Here is a 17,811-nt window from a genome sequence, read left to right as displayed (position 1 = left end):
GAATCTACTGTTAAATGTCTGGGGGCACAACAGACAGCAAAATGGTCTGAAAAATTAGCAGCATAGATGCTTGTGTTGAAAAGCCTTGTTCACAGGAGAACACCTTCACCAGAGTACCTGAACAGGAGAATGAGAATTTAATGACACGGGGAAGCCTGCACAGGGTGCTACGTAAACCTGAATGGAGTTCACACATCTGAAAGCTCATCTCCTGATGGAATTTCTGCATGGAGTATGGCAGGCACAGAGGAAAGGTTGAAAAGGTTCAGAGGTCTGTGAAAGATAAGAGGAACTGCAGAACTGAGAGCACATGGACATTCATGGGTCACCAGAGAAAGGGAAAAAATGCGGCCCTTTGTGATCAGAGTCAAGCACAAATAAATATGTAGGAAAAGAACATTTTCTGTTTCCTGCAAAGAGTAAAGTTTGGGGGGAAGTGGCCTCTGCCAAATAGTTCTCTCTGCTGGAGGCATCAGCAGGGTTCTGACAGGCACGTTAGGAAAACAGACCATACGTTTGTGTGTATTCAACAGCCCCTATGGGAGCCATAATTTTCTCAGGCTGCCGTTTAGGTTGTGTTTGGCACTTGAACTGTTTCATGGCCTTTGATAGCCCAGGATCTGTGTAGATGATGTTTTGTTCTGAGGGAAGAGAGCAGAAGCACATGACCAGAAGCTCTGATCAGCTTTGGGAAGACCCAGACCAGCAGAGCTCCAGCAACAAAACTCCTTTGTAATGGAAATGCTGTACCTAGGCATGAAATTAGAAAAGCACTGTGTACAAGCAGATTACAGTAAGGTTGAAGTAATCCCCAGCATTTCTGCCCCAGCAGAAAAGGATGTAAAGTTAAGATATCATTGAAAAGTGAACTGTCTACCCAATTCAGCTGCCCAAGCAATTCATGATGGATCTTTACATGCAAGAGTAGACCTGATATACAGATCTTTATGAGGAGACTGAAAGGAGCTTATTTATAGCCCCAGATAAACAGAATTAAGGGCCAAACTGGACACAGACCTTTACAGACTGGTGCTGAGTGAGCTAATTTCTCTGCATGCACTCTCACTACTGCTAACGACCCTAGTCAGGCATGAAGATTAATGCCTACACAGAAAGCATTTGCTTTCCACTTTTTTGCAAAGCACTTGTAGGCTGGTTTTGTCTGGTTTCAATTAGAGGTCATATTAGTCTTTACTTACAGTCTTAGCTGGGTGTAGTCTTGCTCTCCCTGTCCCATTCCAGAGGAGCCTGAAGTGGCACCTTGCCATCCTCACTGCCATAATGGTTAGGAAGTGAGTTCCATAAGATTCCTGTTTACACTCCAAATTGACCAGCTCTATTCAGGTCAACGGGGTTGCCCCATTTGCAATGCAGTTTGAAACCCTCTGGTGCCCCTGACTCCAGAGGGGCAATAGCTGTTACTCAGAGTGAACTCACAAATCACTGGGTATGGGGAGATCTGGAAAAGTGATGCAAGTTCTCTTTGTTCCCAGGAATAGCAGCGTAAGTGGCCTCACAGGAGCATAAGGAGGAGTTTCAAAGCTATCCTTCAACGTGGGATTCTTCCTGGGGCATCACAAATGCCAAATAAACTGTCTTTAACAATTTTGCTAATTATAACTGCTGCATGTGCCCGGGGACACCAAAGAGTAGAGCCTCTGCCACAAAGGCAAACGCTCAGCAAGCACAATACACTGAGCAGCCCTCAACCGCACCGGCCAGGTTGGTGTGTAAGTAATGAGTCTCTGAAGATGTGTACGCTGAGACAACACATAGAGGGCAAGCATCTTCCTCTTTGACCCCACTCATTAGGCTTCTGTAGTCAAAGACTCGTCATACAGTAACAGGAAAAAGCTGGCTCCCTATGGAAAAATACTGCTGCAGAGGCCAACTGGATCATGTATCCTTTCCATCAAGGCCTATAGAATAGTCAGAAGGGTGTCCCAGTCATTGGTATATTTCTGTAGAAGCCAAGGGGAATGTTCTAGGGATCATCTGACCTTTTCTAGACAAGGTAAAAAGACGTGATTTTACTCTGCAGCCTGGGCTGCACACGGTGGTTTGCAGTCATGCACAGGGTATCTATCTACCAGCACAGCTGGGCAGGCCAGTGGAACAGCTACTGCCCTCCTCCAGCACAGCAGCTCATGTTGATCCGAGTATTTTAGGGAGAAACACCAGCCATTCTGTCAGCTGCTCAGCAGAAAAGGTCTCTATGGGAAGACATCCCCCCAGGTACCTGTGAGAAGGCTCAGGAAAAAGTTAAGCAGTGCAAGTTAGGACTCTGCAATGCACAGGAGCTCCTGCAGCAGGGAAAGCCGAGAGCAGGTTTTTCAGGACTCCTTTTTGGACTAAGGAGCCTAAATTTTGTGCACATTTCTCTTCAGATGTCTCCTTGGATCTAGCTTTAAATCTCCCTTTATTCCAGTGGAGAACAACCATACGCCCAGCGGGGTTCACAGTGTCACCGTAAAACTCAGTAATTCCTCTTCTAGACCTAGGGGTGGAAAGTACTGCACAAGAAAGTCTTCTGCCTTAGAAATAAACTCAAGGTAAATAAGGGCATCAAATAACAGAGTCAGCACAAAGGCAAGGGAGAGGGTTCAGAGGAATGTAATAAGCTTGAGAAAGGTAAATCTCATGCTTGAGGGCTGCAGCTGATCTTGGGCCCCTCAGCACAGCAGACACGGCTGCCTTGGTGCTGCACAGCTCCACGTGCTGCCCCTCATTGAGGTCTCTTGTTGGCTCCAGTTTCACCATGGAAGCTGAAGAGCATTAAACTCTTCCACAGGACAAGCACAAGAATCAGCCAGCATTCCTCCCCTCAATAAATAAAACCATTCCTAGCAGAGGCTGCTCTGTGAGCTATTGCAGAGCACGTAGTAGTCCCTGTATTTGCCTGCACAATCCCTGCGCTCCCCGGATCTAACTCATTATCGTGCTTAGCGAAGCGCTTTGAACTGCCTCGAGCATGAAAAGCACCATACAAGAACAAATTTTATTCTCATATAAAGGTATTAAGGCAAGTTAGAGGCATTATTGACGCACATGATATGTTATAATTGCCAAATGTTCACAAAGGCAACATCCAGCCTTTGCACACGGAGCTGGATGGCACCTGTGAGTGTCTGAGTGCTTCCTCTGCTCTGTCCAACAGCGCCCCTGGCTCCCACAGGCAACCTGGATGTTTGAGCTGCAGCTTCCTAAACGCAGCCCTTTGGCTTGGGAAAGGAAGCAGGACTCTGCTTGACCTGGTTTTAAAGGAAAACGCAAGCTCCTAACACTAACTGCTGCTTAGTACCTGGCATCGTCCAGCTGCACCTCAGTCTTTCCTGACCCATCATTCCCATCCAGTTATTCCTGTGACCATTACAACACAACCCATCACCCCCAGGGATCACAACTGCATCCCTGCACCTCAATTGAAACATGTGCCACCCTCTTCATAGGCCAGCTCAGCTGTGACCTGCAGCACCCTCTGTTGTTCCCTTCCTGGAGTTCACCCAGCTTGTTCTCCCTATGAGGACTATCCCTTTCCTATTCCATTTACTGTCTTCCACATCAGGGTACCAGCATATGCTCTCCTCATTCCCTGCTCACCAGTCTTGCCAAATGTGTTTATTTCCACAACATAATCTATTAAATAGAGTGATGCTGCAGGTTCAGAGCTGAGACAGCTGAAGCCCTTCTTACTAGGAAGAGGTAGAACTCAAACAGCTTAGAGTGATGACCCAGAAATCCTGGAAAAGAAATAATATTTGGAAGTGTCATGACATTCATCTACACGGACGATGTAGAGCTGTGCTTAAGGATGCTATGAGAGGAACCGGGAATGCTCTTGGGGTTGGAGGGTAACGGGCAGAACAGTTTTTGCAGGCCCCCACAAAAATGTTGGGTTGTCCCAAGCCAACGTCATGTCCCAGAAGAGTCAGCACTTTCACTACTGTAATTACCAGCAACCAAGATAAATACTTTGAATATTAATGGGAATATTGAGAAATAACAAAATCTAACTCAGAAACCACAGCGGTATGTGCCCGCAGGCGCACGTGCATGTATGTGTGTGCCGTCTGCCCTATGGACTCATGAGATCATCCAAGATCCTGGCTCACAAGTTACATTCAGTCCCTGAAACTTCCCACTGTCTTGAATTCCTTCTGTAAAAATGAACATCTCATGGCTGATTTTAAAGCTCTAACAGCTTCTTTTGGGCTAGAAAACACACCACTTTTCAGGAATTTTGAGCTCAGTTTCTCTCCTGGACTAACAGGTATCTGGAAAGCTGCAAAAATCACACCACCATTCTAGAGAGAAAACTCTGTCCCCCCATGACATGCTCAGTGCCCATAAACTTGCCTTCAAGACTCACGGTCCATCGTGCAGCCTTGAGTCTTAAAGACAAGAGCAAGTGATGGAAAGAGTGAGCAGAAACCTCTGCAAACCTGAAGTGCTCAAAGCTTCCCATACGCTATGGCATGTGCAGTACCTGTGGTCAGGCACACAGGAAATGATGCTCTAGAGCCTTCTCTTCAAGTGTGCACTGAAAGGGTTTTTACATTTCTCAATCTGGTTATATTTCCTTGGCTGCCCTCCACCCTGCCCATAAAGTGCTGCTGGGACAGGAGGAATCTCTTCTTTCCATGCCAAAGATGGGGAGTTTTCTTCCTCCACACAATGACAAACTCCTCAATTGAAGCTTAACCCAACAGGTCCCTGCTGTGTGTCCAGTGGCCAGGTCACCACTGCTTTAGTTGAGCATGAATCCAGTGGAGAGAGCTTGGTGTTAGTAAGCAGGAAGAGACGTGGCATGGTTATGTGCTCACACTGCTTCATTTTTAGATGTTTCCTGATGGAAGAAGTTGAGATCCAAAGATGTTCCACCAAAGCAACTCATCCCATTACTGGAACACTTTGAAAATGTGATATGGATCAGCCTAACACCCCAAGCTTCTCCCAGAACAGAGCATGAGTGTGCAGACAGTGAGCTTTTGGGAAGCATCAAGAACCAGACAGATTAGCTTTGTGGCTTTTGTTAGTTAGTTCTGACTTGCTTTTGACTACGTGCCTGCTCACTATTAACACCCCACAGTGCAGTTGTGTTTGACATCCCTATAACTAACCCTGATTTATATGGCCTTGCACAATTCCTCCTCCTTTGTGTGGCCTTGAGAACAGCATAACAGGCATACTAAAATGGGAACCATTTAAATCAGTCACTGCTAAAGGAGTCTACCTTCAAAGAGTGTTATCCTTGTGAATCAAACTTCACCCTTCCTGAATAATCAGGGTTTTTAATGAAATGCAGCTTTTGGGGTTTGGCAGAAGCAGACAAATACTGATTCCAGAGAGCAGACTCAAAGGTGAAAGCATGACAGATCCACAGAGCTGCAGAATAAAAGAGAGAAAAGATCCAGAGAAATCTCAAATGGGCCACATTCATCACTCAATCATTCAATTACAAGTATCTGAGCAGCTCTTTGGTGAAAGGAATTCAAGCTCCCTATTACAGCACATCTCTGAACATCTCTGATATCCTCCCACATGGCAATGCAGCAGATGAGCTGTGCTCATTTCTATACCCATTGCCCATAGAAAATCTGCAAACCATCATCATTGACGGTCCCCAATTTAGGATCCATGTCATAACACACCCTGCCTCCAAAGCCTGTCCACTACTTAATGCACTGCTTGGTTTAGGAATGTGTTTTAATTTGGTGCAACATGAACACTTATGATCATGTGCTGCATGTGCCAAATAGGCAGGGCTGGGTGGGGAGAGTGAAGGGAGGCTCCAGCTCAGAAATGATAGTACCTATTTTTGGCTCCCGAAGCCGATCTGTGCCGCTCCCATTCCATTCTGACAGCTCCACACGTTGCATTCTAGATGTCCCCAGTCCCGAGCAGCCGTGGCAGTTTGGGGTGCTGGGTTCAGCATCCTGGGGAGGAAAAGGCAAGCAGCAATTTCTCTAAGCCTGCGGCAGAGAGAGGCTGCATCATGGTAACTGTTACTCCATTACCAACATGGAGATGAGCTGATTTTTCAGCCTGAACACACCATTAGTGCCCAGGAGATAGGTACCTGGCTCTTCTCTCTCTGACAGCCCTCCACCAGAATGCCTCATGACGTCCCTTTCTCCAAAACATCTGCCTCTCAGGCAACCATGGTGGTTACATACATACGAAATGCCCTGTTTGCTGCCTGGGACATATGGAATATGATCTAACTGGAGTAAAATCGCATCCCAGGTCTGTTCTATGGATTACCGTGTTTACTGGGGATTGCACTGTATTTTCACAACACTCCAGGGGCTGCAGCCTCCACTCCCCTTACAGACCTGCCCCACAAGCACTTTACCACACATCTGCTTTGCAGTAAGAGCTCTCCATGTGCTTTGAACCTGCAACCAATGTAAGACAGGGATAGCGCAGCCCTCCTTCCACAGCCCCACGGTGACAACTTATTCATGTACCAGAACCCTCAGACAGCACAGGGCAGAGTCACCGCTCACATCCCCGGCTGCAGGTACCCCCAGGGGGCTGTCCAAGCTTCCCCTCCTCATGGCTTTGCAGGGAGGCAGCACAGGGCAGCCCTGGGGCAAAGCCAGCCAAATCCTCTCATGAAACTCAACTGAGGCACCTCTCCTCACGGCTGAAGAGGCTCCCAGCCACACCACCTTCTCCCTCCTGCCACCAGCATCCTGTTCCTGCCTGGCACCACCCACTCGGTCCTGCTCATACAAGTGCTGGAGTGCTGAGACAAATCCACGTGGGAAGCTGTTTGGTGGATGGCCCCTCATGTATCTGCATGGGCAGGGGAGATGAGGGACAGGGTGAAGAAGAGCAGCTTACCTTGGTACTGCTGTCAGGAGGAGCTGCTGCAGAATGGATCCTAACTTAGGCAGCTGGAGCCACACCAGCACTTTCTGGGAGCGCAGGAAGCCGAAACACAACCTTGTAGGTGTTCTGCTCACCTACCCACAGGAACAGCTTTTCTTTCTTCTGCTGCTTTCCTTCATTACATTCTCCACCAGTACCCTGCTATCAAGTAATTAGAAACACATACACAGCAGTTTCTCAAAACACCAGAGCATTTATCTTTAGCAATGTAACAGTGAAAGCAAATGACACTGTGTAGACACTGTGAAAAGAAAGGGTTTACTATCTTTAAAGAAGAAAGTTACATCCTCCACTAAGGAACAAACCAATTTGAACAATAACATTTTGCAGCCATGTAACTCTTTATCTTCCCCTCTCCCAAGCACCTGAAGCACATGAATGGACATCTGAATCCTTTATATGGGAATAGCTTAAACCAGCTCTCAGGGTGAACACGAGGCCTTGTACTGAGCTGAAGACACAGAACGAGTCCAACCCTGCAAGAACAGGCTCTGATCTGGGACAGGGGGTGGCAGGGCTCACCTCCACCCAGGACCAGCCCCGTCCTCAGCTACTGCCAACCATAGGGCTGTGAGTGCTGCAGCTCGATTCTTTAAAGCAAAGGCTGGCTGGAGGAGCACAGCACCTTTTCATTTAATCACAGTGGAGTTTTGGGATCCACAGCAAAAAAAAAGCCTGGAAGCAGAGTGTATTTTCATGACCAGTGACTAGAGTGGTACAAAATGTCTGCGCTGCTTCTTTCCATTCCAGCCTGTGCCTTTGAAGTCATGGTAACAGCTTTTGGATTCGAATCCTCTGATGAGACTCCTTGATTTATTAGGTAAAACATCTGGAAAAAATGAAGGCTTGTGGCAGTGTAAATCCTCCAGAAGGAGCAGAGAGAGGTTCCATCCCAGCAGTGCCTCTGTCAAAAGCACGGAAACCTGAGCCCCACCACTCGCTTTGGGCTGCTCCGAGGTTGAAAAGCTCTAGCTTGGAATGGGCCTGTTCATGTCTCACCCACTGGCCCAGAAACCAGCACCCAGACTTGGCTGAGGCTGCGAGCAGAGAGAGGAACATCAGCTACAGCCCTGGGTGCTGGGATCATGCTACAGCTAATGGAATGATCTCCATACGCTCTTGCAGCTGGAATGTTGGTAGCAATTCTGCCCTTGACATTAATAAGGCAGCTCCTGTTATAAATCACTGCAGTCTGTGGGAGCAGGATGAAATGTAAAATACCTGGCGCTCTCCCGCGAAGGAAAAGGCAACAGCGCAATACAGATGGGCCAGAAATGTGGAGCTCAGGTCACCTCCATGCATTGCTGTGATGAAGAGTGGGCCTCAGGGTGACTTTCCCATTCCCCGATTACAACACTCGGTGTGAGTAAAAGAATGTTGGTGGCAGGAGCAGAAAATGAGCAGCTCTGGACAGCGCTGATTTGACAGGAATAAAACCTGCACAGGCAGATGGGCATTTTCTGAAGCAGATTTCTTCTTGTATTTGAAATCAGCCCTGAAGTGAGGTAAAACAAAAGAGAGAGGAGAAGGGAAGAGCAGAACAGCTTGCTGTGCTCTGCAGCTCCTGCGAATGGCTTCCTCTATGAAGTGTGTGTGTGGGGACACGTGTGTGAGCATCTGCGCCGATCTGTGTAAGGTGTTTGTTAGATGAGGGCAAAGCTGGCAATCGCAGTGGTCCTTGACTCACAATTATTTACTCTCTGCCTCCTCCATCCAACAACCCAGGATCCAAATTTCAGAGCTCATGCTCTGGGAAAATCCCCCGAGAGACATCTTTTGACAGTTATTTTTCCATCTAAATCCCCCTTCCAGCCATTTGAATAATGCAGTTCAAACGCCAGCCCGAGTGCCAGTGCTCCTGCTGGAGGGGCCGCGGGACCAGCAGAGGGGAGGGGAGTTTGGGGAGTATTTTTTTAATCAGATAAATTATTGCTGGGAAACCAGCCACTTCTCTCCATTCAATTTATACTCTATGGGGAATCCATCTAATACCCCTTCTCTTGGTGTGAAGCAGGACCAGCGAGACGCTGTATCAAACCAGGGAGGAATGCAAAAGGTGAGATGGAGTGCAGGGAATGAACAGGCAACGGGAGGAAGAGGCTGTGCAAAAGCCCGTGGTCAAGAAGAAAAGCCAACGAGACGTGCACGCACCTCCTCAGACGAGGGGGGGAAATGTCTCTGCTCGTTTCTCCCTTGGCAAAGTGGAACAGGCTGAGGCCAGTGTGGGCTAAGAGTGGGAAGGGCTGGCTCTGAGCTTCAGGGCTGAGTGAGGAGCTCCGCACCCGCAGGGAGGTGGCGCAGGTCCCGGGCTGCAGGGATGGAGGCTCAGATCCACTGCTGCAGGGTTGGAGGCTCCCATCCGGGGCTGCAGGGATGGAGGCTCCTATCAGGCTCTGCTGGAATTTGCAAAATGAGTTCAGTGATTTCACACTAGCTCCCAGTGGAACTGGGAACGTGCCAGTTCACCTCTGTGGTGTAACTGGAACCAGGTAATGCACTGCCGGCTGGCTGGGAGAAGTCATGAACTAGGAACAGAGGCAGCTCCCAGCACACCAGGTTTCAGACATGCTTGCAGAGCAGCACGTCCGGGAAGCTAGTCTTGTTGTCTGGGCATACCTTTTATTCCTGTTTGGATGACACGAACACCTTAAGGCTCCAACCAAGACAAGGCTCCATTGTGCTGAGGCGCTGTATGTACATGCAGTGAGAGACAGACCATGTCCTGAAGAGCACCGAGCCCAACCAGGAGGCAACTGGAGGTGGGGAGTGGAAGCAGGTGCACAGAGAAGGGAAATTATTTCCCCGAGCTCACCGGGTGAGTCAGTGTCCAAACCAAAACCAGAGATGGGTGCCCAATACCTGGCCACAGCACTTGCTTCTCTTCTAGGTGCCAACACCAGTTCAGGCCGTGGGCTTCCTGCTCCAGCATTTCTCAGCGAATATAAATCATAGAATCACAGTATCCCAGAGTGGTTTGGGTTGGAAGGGACCTTAAAGCTCATCCAGTTCCAACCCCTGCCACGGACAGGGACACCTTTCACAGGAGCAGCTTGCTCCAAGCCCCTGTGTCCAACCTGGCCTTGAACACTGCCAGGGATGGGGCAGCCACAGCTTCTCTGGGCACCCTGTGCCAGCGCCTCAGCACCCTCACAGGGAAGAGCTTCTGCCTTAGATCTAACCTGAACTTCCCCTGTTTCAGTTTGAACCCATCACCCCTTGTCCCATCGCTGCAGTCCCTGATGAAGAGTCCCTCTCTGGAAGCCAAATGTATAGAGAGTGTTTAAAGAATTACAGGGTAACGGCACCTCAGTGGGTGCCATGGCATGCTTCTGTGGCCTTTTCTTCCTCTCTGTAGCAAAGAATCAAAGTGTTAGTGGGAGAGCTGGCAGCAAGCTCAGGAGACAAGGAGACTTCTGAGGAAGATCTCCCAGATTCCAGGAGTGGCTGCAGTATAAATAATGGTGGAAAATAAAGGAATTGACTCAGCAGGAGGCAAAGGGGAACAAGTAGAAGAGTCACTCTATGCTGGAAAGCTGGAAGGAGAATATGACACACAAAGCACAAAAGAGAAATAAGGCAAAAGGAATTCATTCAGATGTGTATAGTCTGCATTTTGGATAGCTTCCCTCTGACAGCCTGTCAGAAACTGCTGAGCGCCCATTCTCAGGCAATCAGGCCTTACCCAAAGTCCAGTTATGTGAGGCCCAAACCAAACAGGAACAATTCCTTTAATTCAGAGCTCTTTTCCATCTGCTGTAACAGGCGATGGGATTTCACCAGACCCCCTGATTCGCTGTCTCCAGGTCTGTGTGAGGGTGTCATTCCTGATACTGCAGCTCCCTTTCCCAGGCACAATTAATGCTTAAAGCAATGCTGAGCTAAACACTTCATTAAAGCCCCCTCCTGCCCCCCGACCAGCCGACCTGCTTGTCAGACCTCGATTAACCTCTGAGGTTCTTACTTGCAATTACAGATCTCCCTGGAAATGCCAGAATGACTTGTGCCAGAACAAAGTGAACCCCTGGTCCTGCCAGTGTCAGGTTCTGGAACCATCTTACCCTGTAGTGGTTCATGTCCAGCTGAGACATCCCCAGGAAAAGAAATCAGTGACTTTGGCTTTTTCTCCCTTTCTAAGAACAAAGAAAGTGTTATCCCTTCCTCCTCAGCATTCCTTCCTGTGTTTTCAGTCCCCGGACATACGTACTTGAGGGTGGTGAGGCACTGGAATGGGTTGCCAGGGAAGTTGTGAATGCTCCACCCCTGGCGGTGTTCAAGGCCAGGTTGGACAGAGCCTTGGGTGACACAGGTTAGTGTGAGGTGTCCTTGCACATGGCAGGGGGTTGGAACTGGATGATCTTAAGGTTCTTTCCAACCCAAACCATTCTATGATTCTATGATTAAAGCCCTGCCCATTTCAGTGGCTTTATCCAGGACTGCATGGACTCTGGTGGGAGGTAAATTCAAGCTGCTCTGTGCATTTACTTGTCCCTAAATGTCTTTTTTTGAATCTGTTCCAGATTCTAATAATTTTACAGTAAGACTCAGGGACTCAGTGATCTCTCCCCTCCCAATGCCCAAGAACAGCAGAAACACAAACTCTTCAACCCTAGATTAAGCACAAACCTCTCTGAAATCCCAATGTGGAACTATCTTTCCTAAGGCTCTCTCCTCCGTGACTCTTGCACTCCCCAGGATCTGCAGCAGTTTCCCTGTCCAAGGAAAGAAAGCACTGACATGAATCAGGACCTCTTCTTGACAGGCACAAGGAGGAGGGGCTGCTGTTTGCCAGCAGGTACACATTAAATTGCTGTTGAAGCCTCTCCAATGTGTCTGGAGACTCACTGGCCTGTGGGAGTTTTGGGCTGCTCCATCCTTCCATGTTGGTTATAATCTTTCATTTCTTTTACACCTGGTAACATGTGGTTTGGAGAAATCTCTCTGGGCTCAATAAACGATGGAAGTGAAGCTCCTTGCTCTGTTTCCTTTCTTTTCCTGCCCCTCTCCATTCATTTCCTGGCTCTAAGGCTGAGCAACCAAATCCCCCTGGAATCTCTGAGAAGCAAAGGGTGGCTGGAAATGGCAGGAAAAAGGGTCCTGCCCAAGTGTGAAAGAAAAATAAGGATCCCCCAGCCCTCTACTAAGGGAAGACACCTGCCTGCCTGCTTCAGGCTTAGGCTGTATTACACACAGGGTAAGGAAAGGGCAAGAAAACATGGACTTTACATAGGCAGGGATATGTGTCCCTGCAGGAAGCAGTTCATGTCCTGCTTCTTGGGAACAGCCAGATGTACTCAGAGGTTTGCCAATGCCTGGTCTGAAGGCCCTGATAGTCCATGGCAGCACCAGGCTTTTCTGCCCATCTCCTTTGTCCCTGTGGTGCACCTGCAGGAGAGGACATGGCAGGATGGACAGATGGGGTCCCTGCATGTCCCACTCAAAACTGATGCACCTTGGAGCTCCTCACCATCACTGCACTCGTGGAACACTGCAGCAACAAGCGCATCCCTGAGAAACCTAAGCTGGGTTATTAGGGAATTAGATCCCACAGATCATCTTCTCTCCCTGCCATTCCCTGCAGTATTCCTGATCACTTCCAAGCCCTGCATGTGCATGGCTGGACAAAGAGCAGTGCACGCTCATTTGGAGCTGCCTGGCCAGCTGGCTGCTGCTGCTACCCCAAATGGATGCATACTGGAGGTTCCTTCCATCAGTGGGGACTCTCCTTTGGGTTTCTCCTTCCTCTGTCCAGCTGCAAGACTTCAGGTAACTTGTGGGTAATTCTGTTCTCAATGAAGCTACTGATTGACTGATAGTCTGAGAAGTAATTCACGGGGAGGGAAGAATGGCAGATAAACAGCAGGATGCCTCTTCAGAAACCAAGACTAAAATGCTAGAGCAAAAGGACTGCTGGGAATCTTGTTTTCCTTATCCACAAATTCCCTGATGTGGAAAACATACCCCCCTTTCCCATATTCTCCAATTTGCTACAAGTTCAAACACGAACAGCTTCTGCTGGGAGTAGCTGATTGTGCCAGGATGTGATGGCTGCTGTTCCTGTACTGTCCTACCCCCCCAGATCATCCCATTTCAGCCCAGAAAATGAAAGTTGCTCAGTGTTTACTAACCACTCTGCTCCTTTCCACTCTGCAAGGAGCTCTGTGGGAGAGCCGACTCTCTGCTGTTTACAAGCCCATCTGCTTCAGTTGCTTTTCTTCACTTGAAGGTAGAACGCTCCGTTCAGGAGATTGCTTACGGTTGTGTTGGGAACTGCAAAAAGCAGATGAGGATTTCAGGTGAGCAGCAGGAAAAGAAGAACACAAATCTGTTCTCATCTAAAGAGCCCTAAAAACAATAATTTAAGAAGAAAAAGGAGAACAAGATGAAGGAGGAAATGCCAAAAAGCCAGCAATGGTTTCAGCAGCACAATAATTCTAAGGAGTGTTTCTCTTGTATTTTTATGAGAATTCCAACTTTTAGAACCAGAAGGGAAAAAGCACAAGTGCTCCAATGCCTGTTTCCCTGAAATCACACTGATCCCTCTGCTCTCTGCATTTAAAAGTCTCTATGGGCAGAGCTGCAAGACTGTACTTTGCCCAAACCTGTAGTGCTGCTGTAAGCTGTTCAGTTGCGAGCTCTCCATGTAGTTTAACTCAATGCCACACATTTCCAGGAGTAATAGGGGGACCCTTGGGAGCCAGAAAGAGATTGGAAATGTCTGTCTGTCCCTAGAGCCTTCAGGGGGGGTGTCCAGAGACTACCCCTTAACACCAGAGCTGCTGTCCTTACAGCCTGAGCCTGCAAGCATGGCTGCAGGAGGGGCCAGAGGGGCTCTTCAGAGCAAGCCAGCTAAAGCTCCCATGCAACGTGCCTGGGCAGGCTGCTGCAGACATGCACAGCCTCTGCAGGAGGCATCTGCAGGGATGGGAGGCAGCCAGGCTGAGGAGCACGCTGCGCTCACAGACACTGCTGTGGATGGAGTGATACCTGTGAGAGCCACTGCTCTGTGGGGCCACAGCTGCTGCAGAGGGGCTGCACTCCCACATGTGGGCAATGAGGCAACGGGGATGGGCAGACTGTGACAACCACTCCTTCCTCCCAGCCATCGGCTTTCAGTCCCTGTGCTGGTGCCTGGCTTGGAAGAGAAAACAAATTGCTGCTGTTCCAGGGCACTTCTGATAGTGGAAATTAGAGGAGCCTAAAGAAAGGAGCTGAACTGCCCCCAGCCAGAAAGCAGAGGTGGCAAAAGTATCTTTGCTCCAGCCATTTCTGTGTTTCACGCAAGAGTTGTTAACTCAAGCCAAGAACCAGGTAAAGAAAGAAGCAGCACTTGGAATGGTCTCTGTGCCATGGCATTAGCTTTAGGAGGGTCAGAGTGTCCACAGAGACACATGACATCCGTGTGGCAGAGCAGATGTGTGGCTTTACAAAACAAACACTGGAAGTTCACACCTACATGTATGGACAAAGGCTGAGAAGGACCAGTAAGTACTGGAAGGTGAAGTGAATCAGATGCTGGTTTGTGTTGGAGGGGAGCTTAAAGCTCATCCAGTTCCAACCCCTGCCACAGGCAGGGACACCTTCAACTGGAGCAGCTTGCTCCAAGCCCCTGTGTCCAACCTGGCCTTGAGCACTACCAGGGATGGGGCAGCCACAGCTTCTCTGGGCACCCTGGGCCAGCGCCTCAGCACCCTCACAGGGAAGAGCTTCTGCCTAAGAGCTCAGCTCAGTCTCCCCTGTTCTGGCAGGTTCAAGCCATTCCCCTTGGCCTGTCCCTCCAGGCCCTTGTCCCAAGCCCCTCTCCAGGTTTCCTGCAGCCCCTTTAGGCACTGGAGCTGCTCTCAGGTCTCCCCTTCAGGAGCCTTCTCTTGTCCAGGCTGCCCCAGCCCAGCTCTCTCAGCCTGGCTCCAGAGCAGAGCTGCTCCAGCCCTCGCAGCATCACCATGCCCTCCTCTGCACTCACTCCAACAACTCCATGTCCCTCTTGTGTTGGAAGCCCCAGTGCAAGATCTCACAGAGGAACAGCCCTACTACAGGTTCCCAGCTGTCCCTCTGTGTCATCAGATCACAGTGTATCTGCTGTACCAGCTCACAGCTGGAAATTCGCCTGGTTTAGGGAGGAACACGGTGTTCCACTTGGCAGCTTCCCAGCCCTGCTCTACCAGCTCAGCACAACTTGCATGGATCACGTCCCAAGTCTTGAGGCTATTGAGAAAGGAGGCTGCAAGCTCCTAGAAGGAAGGAGCTTGCCAAGGCAGGCACTTGGACGTGCAACCTGTGGAGAACATTTCCTTCCCTCTGCAGCACCCAAAGGTGTGTGGGTTTGGACTGCTTTTGTTTGAGGACTTCACAGTAACCTAGCACAGGGCACAGCAACATCTGAAGACCTCAGACCTGTCGAGTGGTACCAAATCTAATGCTGGTCCAGCTTCCCATGGCTGACATCCTGCATGTTCCCAAGCTCCAGCAGAGCTCAGCTCTTTGGTGAGCACTAAAGCAAGTTGTTTGATTTACAAGGACACTCACACTGGTGCTAGCAAGGTGCTGGGATGTTCTGAAAGCATCATGCTAAGTGGGTGAGGGGAGAGAAACTGAAATTAGACTTTGCTGTCTTGTTAACTCCTGAGGAATCTTATCTTCCAGCCAAACTGCTCTTTAGAATAGCTATGTAGAGCAGAAAACAATGCCTTTAGCAATGCTGCAGCTCTCAGGGCCTGAATCAGGACCTCTCAACCACACATGTTCTTCATTAATGCTAATCCAGGAGCAGCACTGATCCTAGAGCAAAACCTCCGCAAGGATTAAGTACACAGATACTGCCTCATCAAGCTGTGATGCAGGGAGGGATCCAAGCTGAGCTCCCTCCAAAACACGCAGTCAGATCTGGTTGCTCTGGTTTGGACCCAGCCCTGACAAGATGGAAAGCGGGACCTTGAAAGAGAGGAGCAGAAAGAAGGGAAAACAGTTCCCTCCCTCTGCATCCCTCCCCAGGAAAGCAGCGTTCCTCTCCTGGGCTGGAAGCAGGCACAGTGAACTTGCCTCCCTTGCCTCCTCAGCTTACATTGTTCACTTTCCTGCAAATTGTTTCCACATTCTGTATAAATAACCCCAGTGCCAGTGAGGGGGAGGGGAGAAGGGCTGGGAGGAAACCAAACGTCTTTGTTACTTCTGAAAGAGAAGGTGGAGGATGCAGTTGGGAGCCGGAGCCTTGGCAGCCTGAGCAGAGAGTTGCCATCGAGCTTGTGTTCAGACCTGGAGGAAGAAGAGTAAACAAGGGGGAGATTATATGTAATTATAGACAATCATGTTGCCGGGGATAAACAGGAATCAAAAGCATGGAGGCACTGAAGGCTGGCACATCCCCAAGCACAGAACAGAAGCCAGCCGGCAAGAAGCAATGCGGCTGGAAAGCGCTTCCCTTTGGGCCTGTTTTCAGTTAGCTCAGGGGCTGGGGTTTTTTTCCCCTCTCTTTTTTGGCTTGAGGCATTCCCCCACAAAGAGAGGAGCCCATCCAATGGGAAACAGAAGCCAAACTGAAGTCAGCAGAATCCTCGTCTACAATGTGAATAGATTACTCTGTGAGAAACGTCAGAAACATTTGGAAAAGGTGGAGCCTGCTGAGGTCAGCAAAACCAGCAATAGGAACTGTGGGACAAAAATAGCTTTAGAAACACTCCAGAAGCTGAGCCTGTGCGTCCTGCAGGCAGATTCCCCCTGGCAGACACAGAGGGTGACCTGCAGCTGAGGGTGGCACATGGGTCCCACTCACAGCTCCTGTGGATCCAGGGTTGTGATAAAAGCGTGTCAGGGCCCCTTGGCAGCCTCACCTGCCTCTGGTGTGCGTGGTCCTGAGCCCATCCATTTGGCATAGCCCCCTTCTTGATCCCCTGCAAATCCAAGGCCAAAGGATGAGCTGTCAGCCCTGGACACTACCTCACTCCTGCCTGTCTGCATCTGCAGAGGGAATCAAGAGGAACCAGAGCATGATGGGACCCTCCCTCCACCACCTGCCTGCATGCAAAGGGGAGACAGTGGAGGCCTTGAGCATGGTGAGACAGCGATTCCCTCCCCTGCCTTTGCTGGGGAGCAGTGGGGACAAGCAATGGGGTGCTCAGCTGGCTGTGTCTGATGCCAGCACCCTGCTCCCCTGGCACAGCAGCCCCAGCTTTGCTTTTGCAGGCAGAATGGTAGAATGGTTTGGGTTGAAAAGCACCTCCAGTTCCAATCCCCTGCCATGGGAAAGGGAAGCAAACAAGGCGGCAGGGATGGCTCTGGCCATAGCCAGACGAGCAGGCTCTGGTGCTACAAGTGCTGTGGCTGAGGCCAGGGATGCTGAGCTGCCTCTGTGCAGCTCTCCCAGAGTGTTTAACAGTGCCCTGCAAAGGGGCAAGGAGGAGGTAATGCTGAAGAAACAAAGCCAAGAAGTACAACTGAAACAAAGGCAGATGGCCAGAAGGGAGGGGGGTGGGGGGTGTTAAAGAAGGACTTGGGGGGATTTAAAAATGAAAAACCCTCGTTAGCCCTTCTCCTGCTTCCCTTGAAGGCTCTGGAGAGTTAGAGGGAAGGCGACATGTGAGGAACAAAGGATGGCAACCTCGGATGGTGACAGAAGGAGGATTGTTTAGCGAGGCAGTGTCAAAAGCTCTCTCCCAGGCACTATTTTAAATCCAAATAGCTTACAGCCCGCTGAATTCTTAAGCCATTTGCCTGATCTCTCAGCTGTTCTTCATTGAGAGCACAAGCACATATCTGAAAGCAAAAAATAGAGAGGAAAAATAAGCATCTATAAGAAATAACCAAACTTGTGTTTAGAATCTGTGGACCAGCATAGGAAGCACAGTGTGCTCACAGCCTCTTCCACCTTCTCCATTTCAGCAGAGATGCTCTAAATGTCCTTTCTCCTAAGGAAAGAAAATG

At 49.5% G+C, this 17,811-nt stretch overlaps 1 long non-coding RNA gene across 9 annotated transcripts in view; it reads right to left on the bottom strand.

Annotated features, from left to right (window-relative positions):
• Positions 1–17,811, bottom strand: part of LOC115947613 (uncharacterized) — a 41,988-nt gene that overhangs the window by 10,280 nt on the left and 13,897 nt on the right. For 5 of the 9 annotated variants that reach the window (XR_004549983.1, XR_004549984.1, XR_004549988.1 and 2 more), the window contains exons 4-10: positions 17,489–17,643; positions 16,722–16,848; positions 16,061–16,146; positions 13,882–14,025; positions 13,023–13,164; positions 6,850–7,038; positions 5,813–5,936 (exon numbers count right to left, since the gene is read on the bottom strand). This is a non-coding gene — a long non-coding RNA (uncharacterized lncRNA). Of the gene's footprint in view, positions 1–5,812; positions 5,937–6,079; positions 6,143–6,849; positions 8,393–9,048; positions 9,873–13,022; positions 13,165–13,881; positions 14,026–16,060; positions 16,147–16,721; positions 16,849–17,488; positions 17,644–17,811 lie in introns of those variants that run through there. The other 4 variants (XR_004549987.1, XR_004549986.1, XR_004549985.1 and 1 more) reach the window with 4 other exon arrangements.

This window comes from Melopsittacus undulatus, chromosome 9 (assembly GCF_012275295.1).
Source record: "Melopsittacus undulatus isolate bMelUnd1 chromosome 9, bMelUnd1.mat.Z, whole genome shotgun sequence".
In the NCBI taxonomy this organism is placed as follows: Eukaryota; Metazoa; Chordata; class Aves; order Psittaciformes; family Psittaculidae; genus Melopsittacus; species Melopsittacus undulatus.
This window is presented reverse-complemented; position numbering and strand designations above follow the sequence as displayed.